Below are 21,964 nucleotides of genomic sequence, written 5' to 3'. Positions count from 1 at the left end.
CCAACCCCTTCCCCCCCTTCAAACACACTCTCCCCTAAAAGAACATGATGGAAACAGTAATTAACAGAAACATATTTTTTATTAACAACAACACAGTTAGGGGATGAAACTGGGACGGGGGCTTGGGTGAGGCGGGAAGGATAGGACTTATCAAATTTTGGGGAATGAGAGCCTTCTGGTACTTGAGCGGTCTGCAGGGGTGGAGTGATAGTTTTCACGGCCCCTGCTGCCCCTCCTTCTTGGGACTTTGGGTGAGGGGGGTATGGGAGTTTGTGGCGGGGGAGGGCGGTTAGAGATAGACTGCAGCGGGGCTCTGTCCTCCTGCCTCCGGTCCTGCAGAACATCCACAAGGCGCCGGAGCGTGTCCATTTGCTCCCTCATTAGTCCAAGCAGCGATTGAGTCACCTGCTGGTCTTCCTGCTGCCACCTCTCCTCCCATTTGCTGTGTGCTCGCTGGTATTGCGACGTGTTCTCCCTCCACTGGGTCTGCTGGGCCGCATCGGCTTGGGAGCAGCCCATAAGTTCTGAGAACATGTTGTCCCGTGTCCTTTTCTTTCTCCGCCTAATCTGTGCCAGCTTCTGCGAGGGGGATGCCAGGGTAGGTCGGGAGACAGTCGCAGCTGTGGGATGGGAAAAAGGGAGTGAATTCCTCACAAAGATAATTTTTTGTGAACAATGAATATAGTCTTTCTCTGTGAACAAGACCATGCACAGCACCTATCAAATGCACGCTCAGGACAAGGTCGAATTTTCGGCCTTCGCATTCAATGCCTGGGGTCTGGCAGTGCAGATCAGACAAGCGGGGCAGGACAGCAGAATTCGGGTAGCAAGCTGACATGGTAAGCCGTAGACTTTTGGCTGCTTAAAACTTAAATTATAGCAGTGCCCTCCTTTCATGTTCAAAGCAATGCTCTTATCGTTGGTCAGTTCCTGCTGCCGGCAATCCGGCAAGCATGAACTCTGCCCCTGTCCCACCCCCTCGTGGCGGTCCCCGGGAAAGATCCCTGTATGCTGCCCCTCTCCCGCCTCCACCGCGTGGCTGTAAACCGCCGGTGACAGTTCTGTAAAGGAACAGGCAAGCAGTCCCAATAGTAACATTCCCCTAATTCTAAGCAGGTCACCATGAGCGACATCACTCTGCTGAGAATTTCTGAGACAGAGAAAGAACGCATGCTGCGTGAAAGCCAGCAAAAACCAGGGCCGTATGCCGCCATGTTCTGCAAGGCAATGATCCCAGAGTACTTGATGATAGCCTGGCGAGGAAAAGTTTCCTACCACGGAGGACACAATAAGGCTGCTCTCCCCAGGAACCTCATGCAAAGGCTTTCCAATTACCTCCAGGAGAGCTTCGTGGAGATGTCCCATGAGGATTTCAGCTCTATCCCCGCACATATAGACCTTCTTTTCCAGTAGCTGCACTGGCAAGGACTAAAAAGTAAAGCGCCTAGGGCAAACTAATCATGATAAACCGGACATTGTTAGATTCTTTTGCAGTAGTTGCACTGCCAAGGACTAAAACGTTAAGCGCCTAGGGCAAACAAATCATGAAAAACCCATTGTTAATATTCCTGTTCTGTTCAAAATAAATGTTTACATGTTTAAAACACTTACCGACTGATCCTTCTCCTGATTCAGGGTCCAGGTTAACGCCTGGGGACGGTTGGTAGGGGTTCTCTGTGAGGGTGATGAAGAGATCCTGGCTGTCTGGGAAATCAGCGTTGTAAGCGCTGTCGACTGTCTCGTCCTCCTCCTCACCTTTCTCATCTTCCCCATCCACTAACATCTCCAAGGAAGCAGCCATCGACAATATCCCATCCTCAGAGTCCACAGTCAGTGGTGGGGTAGTGGTGGCGGCCGCACCTAGAATGAAATGCAGTGCCTCGTAGAAACGGCATGTCTGGGGCTGGGATCCGGAGCATCCGTTTGACTCTTTGGTCTTCTGGTACGCTTGTCTCAGCTCCTTTTCACGCGGCACTGCGTTGCATACCGGCTGTATCCTCTCTCTGTCGTGGCTTTTGAGATCTTCTCGTAGATCTTTGCATTCCGTCTTTTCGATCGCAGCTCCAAAAGCAAGGACTCATCGCCCCACACAGCGATCAGTTCCAAGACTTCCCGATCAGTCCATGCTGGGGCCCTCTTTCTATTCTGAGATTGCATGGTCACCTCTGCTGGAGAACTCTGCATCGTTGCCAGTGCAGCTGAGATCGTCATGATGTCCAAACAGGAATAGGGATTCAAACTGCCCAGACAGGAAAAGGAATTCAAATTTTCCCGGGGCTTTTCCTGTGTGGCTGGTCAGATCATCCGAGCTCGGACTGCTGTCCAGAGCGTCAACAGATTGGTGCACTGTGGGATAGCTCCCGGAGCTATTAGCGTCGATTTCCATCCACACCTACCCTAATTCGACATGGCCATGTCGAATTTAGTGCTACTCCCCTCGTTGGGGAGGAGTACAGAAATTGAATTTAAGAGACCTCTATGTTGAACTAAATAGCTTCGTTGTGTGGACGGGTGCAGGGTTAATTCCATTTAATGCTGCTAAATTCGACATAACCTCCTAGTGTAGACCAGACCTAAGAGCTTTGAGTTATTTCTGGTATACCAACAGACTTCCTGAAGGAGACCCAGACGGGGGAGGTTCAGCATAGTTCAGGAACAACTATCTATTGATCCAGCTACCAACTGAGGTGTATAGAAAACAGTATTAAACTTCTGATCCATCACTTTAAATTCTCAGGAGCTTTTCTAGTCCTGCTTGCAGTCAGGGGGTTCTGTAGAGAAGTGTGTGATCAGAGACAATCTGCAGACAGACAGCCTAGAGTAAGGTGGGGTAAGTTGCGACTCTCTGTTTTATGGAGAAGCCTGCTTTGTCTCTTTTTGGTTTTGGATTCCCATGTGTTATCATTTTGAATTCTAAGAAATAAAGTAGTGTTATGTTGCAACCTTCCAGCAAGAGTATTTTATGTTTTATCTAACATCTCTGTTTGTACACCATGAAATATAACAGCAACTTGCTGGTGCAAAAGGGTAACAGCATTGCTTTGCCAGCAAGCTTACAGAGAATAGTACTGGAGTGTCTACATGATAACAAAGCAACAGGCCACCTAAGGTATGAAAAGAGCTGACCTGGGTATCCAACAGGATTTTTTGGCTGTGCATGGCTGCAGATATTAAGGACTGGGTACTCTCCTGTCTTATCTGTCAAGAAAGGAAAGTGCTAGCAAGGAGAGGCAGAACTCCTTGAAGTGATGCTGTACCATTATCTTAGTGCTAAGTTGTTGTCTTGTTTTGATGTTATGTTGTTATATCTAATTGGGGGAGATGCAGGAAGCAGGGCCGGCTCTGGCTTTTTTGCCGCCCCAGGCTCCGCTCTCCCCCCGGCGGCCAGAGAGCAGGGGGCAGGGCGGCGAGCCCCAGCCAGGGCTCGCCGCTCTCCCCCCAGCGGCCGGGGGGAGGGCGCCGGGGGGGAGGGCGGCCAGAGCACTGCGGGGAGGGCGGCGAGCCCGGCCATGGCCCCGCTATCCCCGGGGGCCGGAGCGCCGTGCCGCCCCCCTCCAGGTGACGCCCCAAGCACAAGCTTGGTGGGCTGGTGCCTGGAGCCGGCCCTGGCAGGAAGTTAAGTCCAGTATGCTGGAGTTGTTACTTGCAGTCTCCCAATAAATCTTTTGATTTGTATAAGCGAATATTACAGTATATTGGGGGGAGGGATAGCTCAGTGGTTTGAGCATTGGCCTGCTAAACCCAGGGTTGTGAGTTCAATCCTTGAGGGGGCCATTTAGGAATCTGGGGCAAAAATCTGTCTGGGGATTGGCCCTGCTCTGAGCAGGAGGTTGGACTAGATGACCTTCTGAGGTCCCTTCCAACCCTTATATTCTATGATTCTATGTATTTCAATTATGGATTGTAGAACTTCCTGCTACTCTAGCTCATACACCCCACAGCTTTACTGATGCCTTTCAATCTGAACCCATGGAACTCCCAACTATCCCAGTCCTGGATCTCCCCACATTTTTCCTACAGCACCCCAGCTGCACCAGCTACGGCTACCCACACAGCTTGTATATGTTAGTGTAGTGTAATATGTATTACATACACCACATTAATGTCGATGGGCATTAATATTGTATACATTATATAATATATGAATGTGGGGTAGTTATGTTAACTGACATGTTTTATGCTTTCCCCAGAATGTTGTTCTGCTCATACTAAGGTACATCTCCCATAAAACTTTTCAAAGCTGAACTCAGTTCTTGGCACAGTCAAATAGAAAACCAGTAAGAGACAAGATATTAGTACTGTGTCCTAAGGTAGTGAGTGCTTTCATGGCCCCTTGGAGCCTGAAGCGTGATATCCAAAAACAAAGATAGGAAAGGAACAGGTTGATACAGGAAAACATGACAAAAAGTTGATTTGTGGGTTAAGTCTTAACATATAGAAAGTTCTCTGACTTTTAAACAACCATATACAGATAGTTTTGAATACATCTGTTTGGAACAAAATTGAATGTGCACAAGATTGCTCTTAAGATTGAATTGCTGTAGTATTAATTCTTTCCTTTCAGTATTGTACTGTTTTGTCTTTAACTAATAAAATTGACTAACATTGGTTATTTTCTCTCCTGAATAATGTCAATGTAACCTGGGTCAATGGGGCAGATGAAAAAGGAGGAAAATATTCTTTCCAGGTAGATGAGAAACAGGGAAGACTGCACTGTGTTTCCTTCGCCAATAAAGTGTGTGTGTGTTAACCCTTGTGATTGGACAAAACCCTGGGAGATGGAAGGCTGACTAAGCCAATAGGAGGGAGGATGAGAGGAAGATGGCCCTGCCAGAGGGAATCATAGAATCATAGGATTGGAAAGGACCTCAAGAGGTCAACTAGTCCAGTCCCCTGCACTCAAGGCAGGACTAAGTATTATCTAGTCCCTTCCTGAAAGGTGTTTGTCTAACCTGCTCTTAAAAATCTCCAATGACGGAGATTCCACAACCTCCCTAGGCAATTTATTCCATTGGTTAATGACTCTGACAGTTAGGAAGTTTTTCCTAATGTCCAACCTAAACCGCCCTTGCTGCAATTTAAGCCCATTGCTTCGTGTCCTATCCTCAGAAGTTAATGAGAACAATTTACCTCCCTCCCCAGAAGAGGAAGCCCTCAGTGCCCTGACACCATCTGATATGTACTTGAAAACTGTTATGTCCCCTCTCAGTCTCCTCTTCTCCACACTAAACAGACCCAGTTTTTTAATCTTTCCTCATAGGTCATGTTTTCTAGACCTTTAATCATTTTTGTTGCTCTTCTCTGGACTTTCTCCAATTTGTCCACATCTTTCCTGAGATGTGACGCCCAGAACTGGACACAATACTCCAGTTGAGGCCTAGTCAGTGCAGAATAGAGCAGAAGAATTACTTCTTGTGTCTTGCTAACAACACTCCTGCTAATACATCTCAGAATGATGTTTGCTTTTTTTGCAACAGTGTTACACAGTTGACTCATATTTTGCTTGTGATCCACTATGACCCCCAGATCCCTTTCTGCAGTACTCCTTCCTAGGCAGTCATTTCCCATTTTGTATGTGTACAATTGACTGTTCCTTCCTAAGTGGAATACTTTGCATTTGTCCTTATTGAATTTCGTTCTATTTACTTCAGACCATTTCTCCAGTTTGTCCAGATCATTTTGAAATTTAATCCTATCCTCCAAAGCTCTTGCAACCTCTCCCAGCTTGGTATCATCTGCAAACTTTATAAGTGTACTCTCTATGCCATTCTCTAAATCATTGATGAAGATATTGAAGAGATACGGACCCAGAACTGATCCCTGCGGGACTCCACTCAATATGCACTTCCAGTAGGGATGCAGGAATAATTTGTATAGTGGGGGTGCTGAGAGCCATTGAATCAAACTGTGAACCCTGTATACAAGCCAGTGGGTATGGCAGCACCCCTAGTTCCAGCACCGAAGCCTTCCAGCTTGACTGTGAACCACTGATAACTACTCTCCGGGAATGGTTTTCAACCAGTTATGCACCCACCTTATAGTAGGTCCATCTAGGTTGTATTTCCCAAGTTTGTTTTTATATTCAACACCCCCAAAATGTGCAAGGTGCCTCAGAGAACTTACAGGACATATAGTCCCTGCCCTGAAGAACTTACACTCTGAATTGGCAAGACAGATAAGGATATGGGAAGGAGATATAACATACAAGCTAAGCATCTGAGGGAATATTGGGCACATGTCTTGTTAGTTCTCTCATTCTTTCCTAATCTGAACTGCTGTCCTGGCTTCCCTACTCCCTCATCAATACATTTTGTTAAATAGGTCTTCATTCACTCTTCCCACCCATCCAATATATTGAGGACTCAGTCTGGGATATCAGGAGGAAAAACAAAAAAATGAATCAGCCAGTGCTAAAACTAAGGGTAAAATTTTCAGAAGTTCCTAAGTAGTCTAGGAGCTTAAGCCATGTCTACATTACAACTTTGGTCGACGCAAGTTATGTTGGTGTACAGCCATTAAAGTTTGTATAACACTCAGGTGTGTACATTCTCGTCAGCACTGTGATACTCAGCAGGAGAACTTGTGTCAATGCAAAGTGCACCACAGGCAGTTAACCCAGTGTGCCACCTGCCACCATCTAATGAAATGCCTTTTAGGAACTTTTTGCAACATTGCACGGGATAGAAATGACTTGCTCAGGTATCTCCGGGACCTAGGGGGTCAAGTTTGTAGCAGGCAACTTTCTCTATCTCAGAACACCATCTGTATCCCATAATTTTTGCACTTTTAAAAAAAATTCCACAAACCTGCATATCACTTTTTACTGCCTATCTTCTCTAACAGAAGCTTGGAGCACACAACGCTCTGCCCTAGTCTCATCAACACTGCAAATATGGGATACATGATTCCCACTTTTTTTTTTTTGCAGACCTGCATGAAGAACCGCAACAAGGGGGAATATGATGATTTCTTGGAGGACAACTTGCTGAGGGTCATATCAAAAAGAATTCAAACTTTTGGATGTGAAAGGCCACATTCCTAGATCTGTGTGCTGAGCTCCCCTTTGAGCACACAGACACCTGAATGACATCACTGGAGAAGTGAGTGGCTTGCAGTGCTGGACAGCTACTGGTCAGTGGGCAATCATTTTGGAGTTGGGAAATCCACAGTGAGTGCCATCATCATGCAAGTGTGTAGGACCATTAATCATCTCTTCTTGCACAGGACAGTGACTCTGGGCAATGTGCAGGACATAGTGCATGGATTTGCAGCAATGAGGTTCTTGAACTGCAGAGGGGCAACAGATGGCATGCACATCTCTACTTCAGCAGCAGATCACCTTGCTACAGAGTGCATCAACAGAAAAGGCTGCTTTTCTATGGTTATGCAAGCATTGATGGATCACAAGGGACACTTCACTGATATTCATGTGGGCTGGTTAGGGAAGGTGCATGACTCTCACATCCTAAGAACACAGGACTGTTCAGAAAGTTGCAAGCATGGGCATTCTTTCCTAACGAGCAGATTACCATTGGAGACGCCAAATGGAAATGCCAATAGTGATGCTGGGGGACCTTGCTCCCCTGGCTCATGAAGCCATACACTGGCCACCTTGACAGCACCAAAGGAAGATTCAGCTATCAGCTCACAGATGCACAATGATTATTGAATGTGCTTTTGGTAGATTGAAGGGACAGCTGCCCATTGCATCCTGCATCCTGTCAGTGAGGCAAAGTGGGAAAAGCTGCTGGGATAGGCAGAGGTGAAGCAGCTGTCTGCTGACTTTGAAGAGCCAGACACAAAGACCACATTACAAGACCTCAACATGGAGCTATGCAGTTGATGGAGGCTTCAAAAGAGCTCTTTAACGGTCAGTTACACTAATGTTCTCTATTGGCCTATTCTCTGGTCCTGAAGCTTTGAGAGTGTTAGGAATCGTGTTGTGCTTGCTGTACATTTATAGCCTTCACTGTGAGTTTTACTGAAGATATGGATTATGCAGTGCTTGCTGTACATTTACAAATATGACTTGGTGTTTTCTGAACCTCTGAGCTCTGTGTCATACATGTACAAGCATTGTATGCTTTGAGCCCCACCACACATTCTGCAATCTGTGTTGTACACTAATAAAGATGAAATTATTTTTAAAAAAATAGAAATGTTTTGAGTTACAGTACAGAAAACCAATGTGCAGAAAACCACTGGCCATGCAATATAAACTTTTAACATAGATTAATGGAACAGAACTTTACAGCAGACATTTCTGTCCATCGCAGTGCACAAATATTGCCTGTTGCAACTACACATACACCAACCATATTTCTTGCAGATCAGTATATAGGAAGCTGTAGTTTGCCTTGCTGTCCCATGGAGTGATTAGGGGTAAAGATGTGTCCCTTGATGCCATGTGGTATGTTGGGGAGCATAGGTAGCTGCTGCCATGGAGTTCTCTAAGGACTGCAAAAGATGGGGAGTCTGCAATTTTTGGACCTGTAGGTCAACCAGGGTCTGAAGCATTTGTGTTTGCTGCCTGAGAAACCCCATGATGTCCTGGTGCATCTCCCCCTCTTTTTCCGGATGGTACTCGCTCTTGTCTGCTCATTCCTTCTCCATGCAGTCTGCCATGTTGACCCTCAAGGCCCTTTGTTCATGATCCAATGCATAGGTGCCCACTCTGTGAATGCTCTGGGGCTGGAGCACCCAGGGGAAAAAATGCACTCACTGGCAGGCCCCCTGATCAGCTCCCCCCCTCGCCCCTAAAGCCTCCCCCTGCCACGATCAGCTGTTCAGCGGTGTGCAGGATGTGGTGCCACGCAGGGATAGGAGCAGGGGCAGGGCATGCTCGGGGGAGCATGCGGAACAGGGCAGGAAGAGACAGGGCAAGGATGGAGCGGGGATGGAAAGAGGCAGGTGGGGGGTGAGAAGGAGTGGAGTGGGGATGAGGCATGGGGTGGAGCAGGGTTTGAGCACCCCCTGGCAACTCAGAAAGATGATGCCACTGATCCAATGCAGCACTGGCTTTCAGGATCTAACTGAACAGTACTCCCTAGTCCTTTTCTTTCTCCTTCTCCTCAGGGTCAGTCACGCTGCAGGTGGGGGGCAGGGGCACCCCTCAAGGCTTCAAAGGCAGCAACTGCTAATAAGAGCTGATGGATTGGATTGTACCAGTGGACTGACAGTCACAAAAGAAAGGAAAAGATAAGTTTCAAAACTCCCTTCCTTTCTTCCCATAAAAACTTTTAATAAGACATGCTTATTGACAGCTTTGGAGTGCCTCTACAGAACACTGCTCTCCAGCTGCAGCCATGGTGCATATGGCCCCACCATGGTGAAGAAGGGAAAGGAATTATGGTTGCATAATTAAAGACTAAAATTTTGTTCCCTATTCCATGGGTACAAGTATAGGGCAATGGGCTGGGTGCCATCTTTCATTTTAAGCATTATAAGGAAAAATGCATGCACACACTTACCCCAAGGTCCCTTCCCCTTCATCGCACTCTTCTTGCTTGGTTGGCAGGAGTGACTAGACTGTGATGGAGTCTTGAACAGGTCCTGACTTGTGGCATGGCTGGACCCCTGCCATGTCTGCCCCCTCCTCCTCCGTGCAGTTCACAGCAGAATTCTCTGTCTCAGGTTCCTCCAACGTATCCACAGTGATCTGCAGGGGGTTGTCATGGTCAACTGGTCAGTTGCACATAACAAGAGAGAGCTGCTAGGTATGCTCACCAAGCTGGGCAATCGGGAAAAGGCATTTCAAAAATACCTGGGGAGATTTTAAAGGGAGGGATGGTGGCTTCCAGTCTCCATGACCCCAGTGTTTACAATGGTGACCAGAGTAGTCACTGTCGCAGGGAATGGGGCATTGTGGAACAGCTGCTGGAGAACTGTTAGAGTCCACACAGGTCTACACTTGCACTGCATTGACATTAGTAGATCCATCATGGCTCTACACCACTCAAGGAGGTAGTTTTACTGCGTCAAGATTATGGAGCACTTCCATTGGCCAGACTGAAATCTGAATGTAGACACATGCACAAATAGGTTGAGGCAAGGCAACTTATGTCACCTAACTGTGTAGTGTAGACCAGGCCTAAGTCCTATTTCAAATATGATTCATGCACTTAAAAGCTTAAGTACTAGTGGGATGTAGGCTTCTAAATACCCGAGGCTTTGTCTATACTAAAACTTAGGATGACCTAGCTATAGCACTTGGAGGTGTTTCACACCCCTGAGAGGTGTAGTTAAGCTGACCTAAGCCCTGGTGTAGACACAGCTAGGTCAATAGAAGAATTCTTCCGTCAACCTAGCTACCACCTCACTGTAGCAAGTGTCTACACCACTGTGTTACAGCAGTATAGCTGCTTACTACAGAATTCTTCCTTTGACCTAGCTACATCTACAGTGGGAGTTAGGTCAACATCACTGTCGCACAGGGTGTGAAATATTAGATTAATTTCTTTTGCTATTAGAATTTCTTTTGCTATTAAATATGTCACAGCCCAGAGCAATATAGCTAAATCAACTTAAATTTTAGGTGTAGACCAGGCCTGAGGCACCTAAGTCACTTCGGTGCTTTTGAAAATTTTAGCCAAAGTGTCCAAATGTGTCTCCTTCATCCTAGTGGGAAAGCCCTCACAGCAGAGTCATGCCCTAGAATTTCTGGTGGTTCTTATTGTACAGTACTATGGAAGCAGGGCAGGGGGAGTGGGGCAGTTGCACGATTGATGTTGTGGTTTGCTGTGCTTTTACATTTCTTACAGGTGTTAACGGTTCTAGTAGAATATAAACTTCAAAACCTCACTCACCTTCTGGGGGTTTTGTTACTTTTATTTCGTTGAATTAAAAAAATGAACTACTCATGTTGACCAGATTTCCTACTCCTAAAGAGTCTAATTACCTGGTTAACAAACCCCTCCCTGAACATGCCTTCGCCCATATTTACTGAAAGGCTTTTCTGTGGCGCTCACTGAATGTAGAGTTTGAGTACCTCACAAATGTAAATGAATGAATGCATCTTCACAACCCCTACCTGTGAGATAGATTTTATATTATCTCCATTTTATAAATACCAAACTGAAACTCAGAGAGGTTAAGAACAATATTTGCAAAAGTATCCATTAATTTTATGTGCCCAACTTAGGCTGGATTTTCAGAAAGACTAAGCTTCGACACAGTCCATTGATTTCAATTGCTACAGCCTGACCCAGAGGAAAAACACACTGTGCTCTTTCATGGAGACTTGACTTTTCTTTTTTCTTATTTTTCTTCATTAATCTTAAATAAAAGGAGGGAAGTGCTGGGAGGGAGGAGAGTTTGCTGGGTCTGATTTGCCACTCCCTTGCATCTTGTGTGGTTGTTTACAATTGTGCAGAGTAAGTGTGAAGTGCTAACACATTTAATTCTCCACTCACATACATCAGTCTTGATGCATGAGTACACGACATACAAGATGCAAGTAACATCCTTTGTAACTTCATTTCAGTGGAATGACACCGGTGTAAAACAGGAGTAATGGAAAGAGAATCAGGCCCACTTAATTTAAGAGCAGGATAGCAAATGGGGAAGCAGTTTAGACCATCAGGATACATAGTAAGAAAGGGAGAGGAAGGGGTATAATAAATTCATGCATTATATAAATAAAGGCACTACCATCACCACAGATTTGCTTGTAAACTATATTGCTTTCCCATACTCGTTTTCTGTTTGGACTCTAAACTCTTTGGGGCAGTTCCTGTATATCTCTACAGTTCCTAACACATTTTGGATGCTACTAAACAACAATAATAAAATATATGCCAGTGGTATTGTAAATGTGTCTATAATCAATTTTCATCATCACAAAAGGTTAACAGTGGGATAACTTAAGGTCACATTCAAGGAAACATTGTGTAATATATTTATTAATGATCTACAAAGGGAGGATGAGCAACAAAGGAGCAAAATTTGCTGATGACACCAAGTTATTTGGCATAGGGCACATCTACACTACTAAATTAAGTCGACTTAACTTACATCGGAATACAGGCGCCACAGTAATTAGATCGTTTGTGCATGTCTACACTTTGCTTCTTGTGTCAGTGGTGTGCGTCCTCACCAGGAGCACTTGCTCTGATTGAACTGTCAATCTGGGGCATTGTGGGATGGCTTCTGAAAGCCAGCAACAGTCCATGTAAGCAACGCAGTGTCTGTGCTGACATTGCATTGACCTAACTACATCGATACTGACTCTACGCCACTCGTGGAGGTGGCATTAGTAAGTCAGTGTAGTGGGTGAGTTATGCTGGGGGGAGCAAAATTTTAGTGTGGACACTTACAGAGTTATGTCAGTGTAAGCTGTCTTGCATCGATCTACCTTAGTCAAGGCCACAAAAGACAGTGAGGAACTTAAGAGATGACCTATTCAAGCTAGGTGATGGGGCAAGATGATGACAGATGAACTTCAATTTAATAACTGCAAAATAATGCACATTTGAGGGGAAAACTGAACTATCATACACAGTGGCAGATTAGCCTCTGAGCCCACGGGTCTGGGCCCAGGGGCCCTGGCCAACTGGGGCCCGGTGAGTGGGCAGGGTCTGGGCACCTCCCGTCCCTGGCAGAAGTTGCTGGATGGAGGAAACCCCCCAGCAGCCTGCCAACCCCCTCCCTATCAGAACCCCCTGGGTTGGAGAAGCCCCTGCAGTGCCCCCCCAAACCTGTCCCTGGTAGAAGCTGTGGGATGGGGGAAGCCCCCCCCCCCCCGTGGGACAGGGGAAACTCCTGCAGCAGTCCTCCCGTCCCCAGTAGGAGCTGTGGGATGGGGGGACTCCCTGCAGCGCCCCCTTATGCCATCCCATGAGAAGCCACGGGATGGGTGATGCCCCCCAGCGGCCCCCCAACCCCATCCCGATCTGAAGCCCCCCCAGCAGTCCCTGACCCCATCCCCAGCAGAGGAAGCCCCCAGTGCCCGGACACCATCCTGGCAGAAGCCACGGGGTGGCAGGGGAAGCCCCTACACCTGACCCCGCTTTCTGGCAGAAGTGCCGGGCGGTGTGGGAGAAGCCCCAGAGCCCCAACCCTGGTCTCCTGCAGAAGCGTGGGGGGTGGCAGGGGAGGTCCCAGCACCCAGATCCCTGGAGTAGCTCTCACTCCCTGCTGCGGCCCTGGGGCTGTGACACAGGGACAGAGCTTCTCTGGTCTTGGGGCTGCAGTGGGGGGGGCAGAAAGGAGCAAACAGGTTGTGGGGATGGCGGAATGGGTGGGACCCTGGGTGCAGCAGGGACAGGGTCCCAGGGAAGGGACAGAAAGGGATGGGGCTGTGGACAGGGCCACAGGTGGAAGGGGTGGAATGGGGGCGGAACCACAGGCAGAAGGGGTGGGGAGAGGCCACCCACTTGCTCTGGCCCAGGGCCCCAGAAAACCTTAATCCGCCTCTGATCATACACCTTACAGGGTTCTAAATTAACTTTATTAATTCAGAAAAGACATTGCTTTGGATAGCACAGTTGAAGATTTCGCCTCAATGTGCAGCTGCAGATAAAAAAATCAAACAAGAGGATAGGTTACATAAAGAATGGGATGGAGACTAATATGGAAAAAAATTATAATCTTATTTAAATTGATGGTACAGTCTCATCTAGAGTAGTATTTGCAGTACTGGTCACCCCATCTCAAACAGGATCGTTTAGAATTAGAGGGGTTACGAGAAGGGTGACTAGATTAAGGGTAATGGAAAAATTCTCATATGAAGAGAGATGGAAAAGGGAGGGATTTTTTACCATAGAAAGGAGATAAATAAGAAGAATATGGTAAAAGTATGTCAACTAATGACTGCTATAGAGACGGTAAACTAGGAACATCTGTAGTCCCTGTTTCATAACACAAGAACAAGGAGTTTTTAAAAGAAATTAAAAGGTGACAAATTTAAAACTGAGAAGAGGAAATACTTTTTTGCACAATGCATAATTAGCCTGTGGAACACATTCCCACAGGAAGTCACCGAGCCCAAGAACTCAACAAAATTGGATATCATCATACTTCAGGGAGTAAGGCAGTACCTAATTACAGTTGAACCTCAAAGATACGAACGCCAGCATTATGGACTGACCAGTCAACTGGACACCATGTGAAACCGGAAGTAACCAATCAGGCAGCAGAAGAGACCAAAAAAAAAAAAAAAGCAAATACTGTATTGTGCCTGTATTGCATCTTAAAGGTAGGCACATCTGGGCTGTCTGTCCCCACCTCGCCCCCTCCCCCGCAGGCGGGGCAGCCACTTACAGCTAGGAGGTGAAGCCCAAGGCAGCCAGAGCCAGCAGAACAGGAGCAGCGCTGGGGTTTATGCCACTTTCACCCTGTCCCTCCCCACCGGCTAGAAGGGGAGGAGGGAGCTCCGCTGCTGCTGGAGCCTGGCCTGGAGTGACAACTGCTGGATCTGGAGCCCGAACTGCTTTGTACAGAGTTATGAACATTTCAGAGTTATGGACAACCTCCATTCCTGAAGTGTCTGTTACACTGAGATTCCACTGTACTAAGAGTTAGGATGAGACTGTGATCTGGGACAGATTACCTGATGTTGGGTTTCTTCCCCCTTCCTCTGAAGTATTTGGCCCTGGTTACTGTGGGAGACCACATAGACCATGGATCTAATCCAGTACAGCATCTTCTATGTTCCTATATCCCTGTCTATCATTATGTGGAGCTACGGGCAGGCAGATCTTGTTGCTGGGGTGATTATGGTAAGGAAGGTTGGAATGCATAATGAATGAAAAGCAAAATTTGAGGGTGAAGTGCTCTGTGAATATATAATCTCCTCACTCCTGCCTGTGGAGTTAGCTTTGTGCTAGAATTTTCTGTGTAAGAGTTTCTAAATCAAATGAAGTGTTCCCTTTTTTTATTCTAAAATGAATGTTGGCCATACGTCAGATCTTTATACAGTCCTGACTGTGTTTTCGGTGTGGGATGTTATGCTGACTAATGTGGAGCATTTTTTATTATGAGTAATTTCTGTTTTTAATAAAAAATGCTTTTCTTTTCTCTACTACATTCTCTTCGAGGATCTCAAAGAATGCATAAACATGAATTGATTTAGGTTCACAACATCTCTATGAAGAAAAAGAAATATTAACTTCTTAATAAAATGAGTTTAAGACTTGCCCAAGATCACACAGCAAGTCAGTTCCACAGCCAGGACTAGAACCCAGCTATATATGCTCCTTTGCATCTAAACCACAAGACACATCCTCTCTCTCCCAGCCATTACCACTCAGCACAATCATGCAAATGATCTGCTTTTCTATATGTGCTAACAACCAACCACACTGCCTGGTTGTTCCCTTGGCTTGCAATACGCCACTGGAAGAAACCCACATTTACAAACTGAACCTGTTGGGATGTACATCAGTGCCACGTCTCACTGCGGAGCGCTATGACAAGGTGTCAGGCCTATTTGCTTTCATCTCCTGGCAAGTATTTTATCTCAACATCTAGTTGAACAAACGTATGTGTCACTTTTTAAAGAAAAGCTAAAACATTTAGGAATCATTTTGATTCCTACCTCCCCCAGATTGGAGTTTCTCCTGTAGGCTTGTACAGCCAGGGTTCCCAGGGAGGGGAAAGAGCGGGAAGGGAGTTATTTTCTCTGTGTTTGTGTAAGCTGGTTGACCATCGTTTTATGAGAACCCTTTCTGTGTCTCCAGCAGCGACCTTCTCTTTGCTCCGTTGCATATCCTTGCTTATTCCCAGCCCCCTCCCCACAATCCCTCTTCACTTTCTTTCATGTGGATCAAGGCCTGGAAAATGACAGGCCCCTTGATTAATAGATACAAAAAATCTTCTTATGTAATTTATTTGCTTTCTGCACCTGACTAGAATCACTAGGTCTATCTGGAAAGGAAAATATATTGTCCTTCCTGACTCCGAGTGGCAGCAGAGAGAGCTGAGCATGTGATATCAAGCTGCGCACGGAAAGCAAACAAAACGCAGTTTCTGTATTTTGTAAGCATCTCAGGTCATAAAAGTGTCAGCACACTATATTTCTTGCCAGGATCCTCTCCATTTTATTATCTGAGCCTTTTCCATTGTGCTGAATGTGTGAGGAGAGTTACTGAAGCAGGCAACATCTGTTCCCTGTCATGTTTTCGATTATCAGCGCCATATTCCTTGTGAGTCTCCTGCTCACATATTCCAATCAAACTCAACAGGGGCTGGAAGAGCCAGGACACTTCCCTCTCTCTTGCTTCCCCCCCAACACCCAATCTATCATTCTCACATGCTATCCAACAACCTCTCCGCTACAGGCTATTGCAAGGGGCCAGTTCTTTCTACTTGAGCGGCACAATAATTAACACAACAGTGACCTCTGCAATTTGTTTTGTTCAAATCTAATTACTCTAAACATATATTCAGCTTGGCCCTTAATGGTTTCGGCGGGGGTGGGGGAGGCAGTTTGAGGAGGTAGGTGAGACACCCTGACTGATTAGAGTTTCGATACCTGTGGAGAAGAGCTTTCTAACTTACCTTTAGATTTGCTTCCCAGTATTTTCCCCTGAACAGAAGTCCCCCCCCCCGCCCTTTCTCTCTTAGTCCCCATCACAGCAGGTGGTAAATGAATCTCATTGTGCTTTTCCTGTGAATGTCCATTGCCATTCGCACCGGAATTCAAACTTTCAGGGGGAGATTCTGGCCAGGTGAATCAATTCAGACACTCTCCTTTCACCTCTGATATCAGAGTTAAAGCCCCCACAGCACTCAGGTTTAGGAAAGCAGAGAGGGAGAGGTACAGTACATTACAGGTGGGTGGGGGCAGGGATCTTTTACACTTTATTTATTTAAAAGATGTGTTTACATTCTCATCACTGCAGACTGCACCTTCTAGCATTGCCTCAGGTACAGCCACAAGGTAGAAGTTGGTGGGAACAACACAATGGTTGCCGGTACTCAAGACTGGGCTTACAGCCCTGCATAAATGAAAATAAAACACTTTTCAGTTTTAAAATCATCTTGATTCCTTTAACATTCTTCATACTAGTCTAAACCCTTCATTCTTGGATATAAAAAGGCCATTTATTATTTGTATTGAGGCTGTGCCTAGAGATCCTAATCAGAAATCAGGGTCCCAATGTGCTAGACACGGTACACATAAATATAAAATAAAAAAAAGATAGTTCGTGCCCCCAGTGAGTTTCTAATCTAAATACATGACAAGACAATGGGTGGATAAAACAAACAGATGGGGGAGTGTGATTGTGGTGCCATTATTTGGCAAAGAACAAACAAAAAATTAACCCAACATAAATAAAACAAAGAAAAAGTGAGCAGCAATCTGAGAAAGCAAAACTGATTAAAAACCTTTTCCCCAAGCACAGCCTCCACAGATTTCCCCCTCACAAACTTCCAGCCCTCTTCAGAGCTTTTTGACAAGCACAGGCCACTTTAAACAGAAAAAACTCCTTTCATTAAGATACTGGACAGCCACAAGGACTTCAAGCATCTCTTTCACCCATCTGGACCCAAGATTTAGAACTTTATATTAGAAATGGACCCTACCAAAAGTTGGGGTGTACAAAAAGCCTTGTGTAAAACGCTGGAGAGGAAAAAGTCCTCCCATTCCTCCTGTAGCTGTGCCTTTGGTTACTGCCCCAAACCTCCCCTGTGATGATCATAGGTAGTTCTCTGCATCATGATCTCAGGGATCTGTTAACCTCTACAGCTGGGGACTTTTGTTTCAAGTCCTCAGGACTGCATATTTAGAGATAGTCAGCAAATGTGCTGCTGTTGATGTTTGCTATGGAAAGAGAGGGATCTCTCAGGTCACCAGGTTCCAAACCACGTAGGGCTTTTTAGATCAAAACCACTAACTTTGAACTGCACCCTGAAGCAGGTGACAGTTAGAGCAATTCATGGAGCACAGAGTTTATATGCATTCTGTATTCTGGACTAGTGAAGGCTTCTGAGTGATCTTCAAGGACAGCCCACAATAGAGTATTTTAGTAGTGTTATCTGGAGGTGACAAAGATATGGATGAATATAAGGTCCACAACAGAAAGAAAAGGCTGCAAGTGAATAGCTAACCACAGACAGAAAAACCGATATATGCCACCACCACTGTCTGGTAATTGATAGTCCAGATTGTTGCTGATGAGCAGTCAAAGATCCAAAATGACCCTGTAATGGGGTATCCTGGATCTTTAAGAGCAGAGGGGGCCAGAAGACTCTGTTCCAGGGCACTGGAATGAAAAATGGCCCAGGAAATGGCCTGGTAGCGGAAGAGAGGAAGTGGTCCTGGGGAATTAGGAGTTGGATGTGGGAGCAAATCCTGAGATAGTGTTCCTTTGAGAGTCCAGGATCAGAAGCCATGTAGTGTAGGGTGGGGGCAGGGCTCGCCTCTCTTCCAGCCAGCTGGGAGAAGCTCTCTGGTTGAGGGCAGTATATAGGCTGCCTTCTCTCTCAGAACCAGGGAAATACTGGCAAGAGAAGGAAGCCAGAGCCAGAAGGCTAAACACCAGGGAGAGATGACTAGGAGAAGGGACTTTGCGAAGACCAGGCGGTGGCAGGGAAAGAGCTCTGTGTGGGTGGCAGAAGCACCAGAGATAAGTATGAACCTTTGGACTGCAGTGATGGACTTTATTGGTGGGACTGTTTGGAACTGTTTTTGGGCACTAAATCAGCCTTAAGTGGAGGGTGGCAGATCTGATAAGAAAGGGGCCCTGAAGAGGGATAACAGAGGGAGGCCACGGCAATGGGAACTCTGGCCATGAGGGACCACTCAGGAAGCAGCAGCTCTGTTACAGTCCCCAAGAATGAAAATTTCTTTGGAAAGACATGGAGATACTCAGCCTTTACATTGAACAGCCACAACCCTGTCAGTTCAGCCCTAGTAGCTTCCCTCTTGTAAGAGCATCGTACCTATCTTACTGTGATTGGACTTCAGATAGTTATCATTCAGATCCCTACCTCAAGCACACCTGTGGAAATTACTGCCTGGATCTGATGAAAAGGAGACATACAGGTAAGTGTCGCCAGTGTGCTGATAGCACTGCAGTTAAACATGACTCACAATTTCCCCTAACAGCCTCATAGTCATGTCAAAGAGGGTGCCTGGGATAAGGTGAGTCTGTACACAATCAAACCTTTCAGGAGCACACACACAGAACAAAATGAGAAGTTACCTAATTAACATCAATGATATCATGGGCCTTAACTCTGTGTAAATCATGGGTGATGGAAATTTAATTAGCCACCAGTCTGGCATGAAAAAGCAAGAAGTGCAGATTAGTTATCTGTAGCCCTTTGCTCCTCACAGGCGACCCAGGCACAATCAAAGGTATACACCAGGGGTAGGCAACGTATGGCACGCTTGCCAAAGGCGGCACGCGACCTGATTTTCAGTGGCACTCACACTGCCCGGATCCTGGCCACCGGTCCAGGGGGCCTCTGCATTTTAATTTAATTTTAAATGAAGCTTTTTAAACATTTTAAACACCTTATTTACTTTACATACAACAATAGTTTAGTTATATATTATAGACTTATAGAAAGATCAAGCAAGAAGGGAGGAAGAATTCAATCAGAAAAACGTGAATGACAACTGAGAATTGTTTAAGAACACCTTACTAAATGCCCCAAAGCCACAATCTTACAACAGGGGCAGAAGGCTGTGCTGGTTAAAACACTGACCTGATTTAGAGGGGAAGTGAAGGCAGTTATAAATTTAAAAAAATGTAACAAATTGAAGAAAGGGGAAGTTAATAGAAATGAATATAAATCAAAAGTTAGGAACTGTAGAAAATTGGTAAGGGATGCAAAGGGACACACAGAAAAGTCTATGGCCAGCAGAGTTAAGGACAATAAGCAGAAGTTTTAAAAATATATTAGGAACAAAAAGAATCCTGACAACGGTATTGGTCCATTACAAGATGGAAATGGTAGAATTATCAATAATGATGCAGAAAAGGCAGAGATGTTCAATAAATATTTCTGTTCTGTACTTGGAAAAAACATGATACAGTCTCATCCTATGGTGATGATAATATTCTTTCCATCCCATGAATATCTCTGGATGATGTTATACAGAAGTTGCTAAAATTAGACATTTTTGAATCAGTGAGTCCAGATAACTTGCATCCAGGAATTTTAACAGAGTTGGCTGAGGAGCTTGTTTGACCAGTAATGTTGGTTTTCAATAAGTCTTGAAGCACTGGGGAAGTTCTAGAAGATGGGAAGAAAGCTAATGTACCAATTTTTTAAAAGGATAAACTGGATGAGCCAGGATTTATAGGCCTGTCAGCCTGCAATCAATCCTGGGCAAGATATCAGAAAGGTGACTTGATTAATAAAAAATTAAAGGATGTAATTAATGCAAATCAACATGGGTTTATGGAAAATAGATCCTGTCAAACTAACTTTCTTTTTTTGATGAGATTATAAGTTTGGTTGATAAAGGTAATAGTGCTGATGCAATATACTTAGACTTCTATAAGGCATTTGACTTGGTAGCACACAACATTTTGATTAATAAAGTGGAATGATATAAAATTAACATGGATTAAAAATGGTCGGATAGGTCTCAAAATATAGTTGTAAACGGGGATGGTCATCAAGCTGGTGTGTTACCAGTGGGGTTCTGCAAGGATTGATTCTTGCCCCTATGCTATTTAACATTTGTCTCAATGAGCTGGAAGAAAACATAAAATTATCACTGAAAAAGTTTGCAGATGCCACAAAAATTGGGGGAGTGGTAAATAATGAAGGGGACATGTCACTGATTCAGAATGATCTGGATCTCCTGGTAAAATACATGCAAGCAAACAATATGTGTTTTAATATGACTATTTAATTTTATAAACAAATAATATAGGCCATACTTACAGGATGGGGGACTCTATCCTGGGAAGCAGTGACTCTGAAAATTTGTTTGGGATTGTGGTGGATACTCACCTGAACATGAGCTCCCACTGGGACACTGTGGCCAAAAAAGCTAATGAAATCCTGACAAAAAGCGGCGAAATTTTGAGTCAGAGTAGAAAGGTTATTTAACTTCTGTATATGGGATTGGTACAACCACTGCTGGACTATTGCATCCAGTTCTGGTGCCCACAATTCAAGACGGATGTTGATAAATTGTAGAGGGTTCGAGAAGAGCCACAAGAATGATTAAAGGATTAGAAAACCTGCCTGATCATAGGCTATAAGTATCTACATGGGGAACAAATATTTAATAATTGGCTCATCAATCTAGCAGAGAAAGGTATAACAGGGTCTAAAGGCTGGAAGCTGAATCTAGACAAATTCAGACTGGAAATCAGGTGTAAATGTTTGACAGTGAGGGTAATTAGCCATTGGAACAATTTACCAGGGGTCATGGTGGATTCTCCATCACTGACAATTTTACATCAAGGTTGGATGTTTTTCTAAAAAATCTGCTCTAGGAATTATTTGGGAGAAGTTCGATGGCCCATGTTCTATGAAAGGTCAGGCTAGATGATCACAGTGGTCCCTTCTGTCCTTGGAATCAATGATTTTATGTATCTATAAGAAGTAGGTGGGAGCAAGGGAGTGGGAGCTTAAGGGGCTGGATGAGTCATTGTAACAGATTGTTGCCCTCTCCTGCCTTCATGCCCACAGAAACCTGAATAGACTCCACTGGTCGGGTGTCCACACCATGCGATTTACTTATGTTCCCTCCACCAACATATTTACAGTTTTGTGCAGCAATACTATTTACAATGTCCTTTGTATTTCAAGCCCTTTTCTCAGGGCCCAAGAGAAGAGGTCTCCCTTCCTAGAGGTTTTGGACTCTGGGCTCATCTAGCCCTGTTCCTCCCACCCTGGTACTTCCTTCCCATACCCTTATTTATCAGTCCTCAGCTGATGGGTTAATTAATCCTTTAGCTCACCCAGCCTGCAATCCTGTTTAGCTAATTACACTTCATTCCCCAATCAGCCCTTTCAAGTGTAGCTAATTAGTGCCAGAGTGATCAGAGTG

The 21,964-nt window shown here is 45.2% G+C and overlaps 1 long non-coding RNA gene across 1 annotated transcript in view; it reads right to left on the bottom strand.

Moving 5' to 3' along the window:
• Nucleotides 1–562: 562 nt before the first annotated feature.
• LOC117870989 overlaps nt 563–21,964 on the bottom strand; it is a 60,622-nt gene continuing 39,220 nt past the window's right edge. The window contains exons 2-3 of the long non-coding RNA XR_004644114.1: nt 9,471–9,658; nt 563–620 (exon numbers count right to left, since the gene is read on the bottom strand). This is a non-coding gene — a long non-coding RNA (uncharacterized LOC117870989). The remainder of the gene's footprint in view (nt 621–9,470; nt 9,659–21,964) is intronic.

This window comes from Trachemys scripta, chromosome 1 (genome assembly GCF_013100865.1).
Source record: "Trachemys scripta elegans isolate TJP31775 chromosome 1, CAS_Tse_1.0, whole genome shotgun sequence".
Classification (NCBI taxonomy): Eukaryota; Metazoa; Chordata; order Testudines; family Emydidae; genus Trachemys; species Trachemys scripta.
This window is presented reverse-complemented; position numbering and strand designations above follow the sequence as displayed.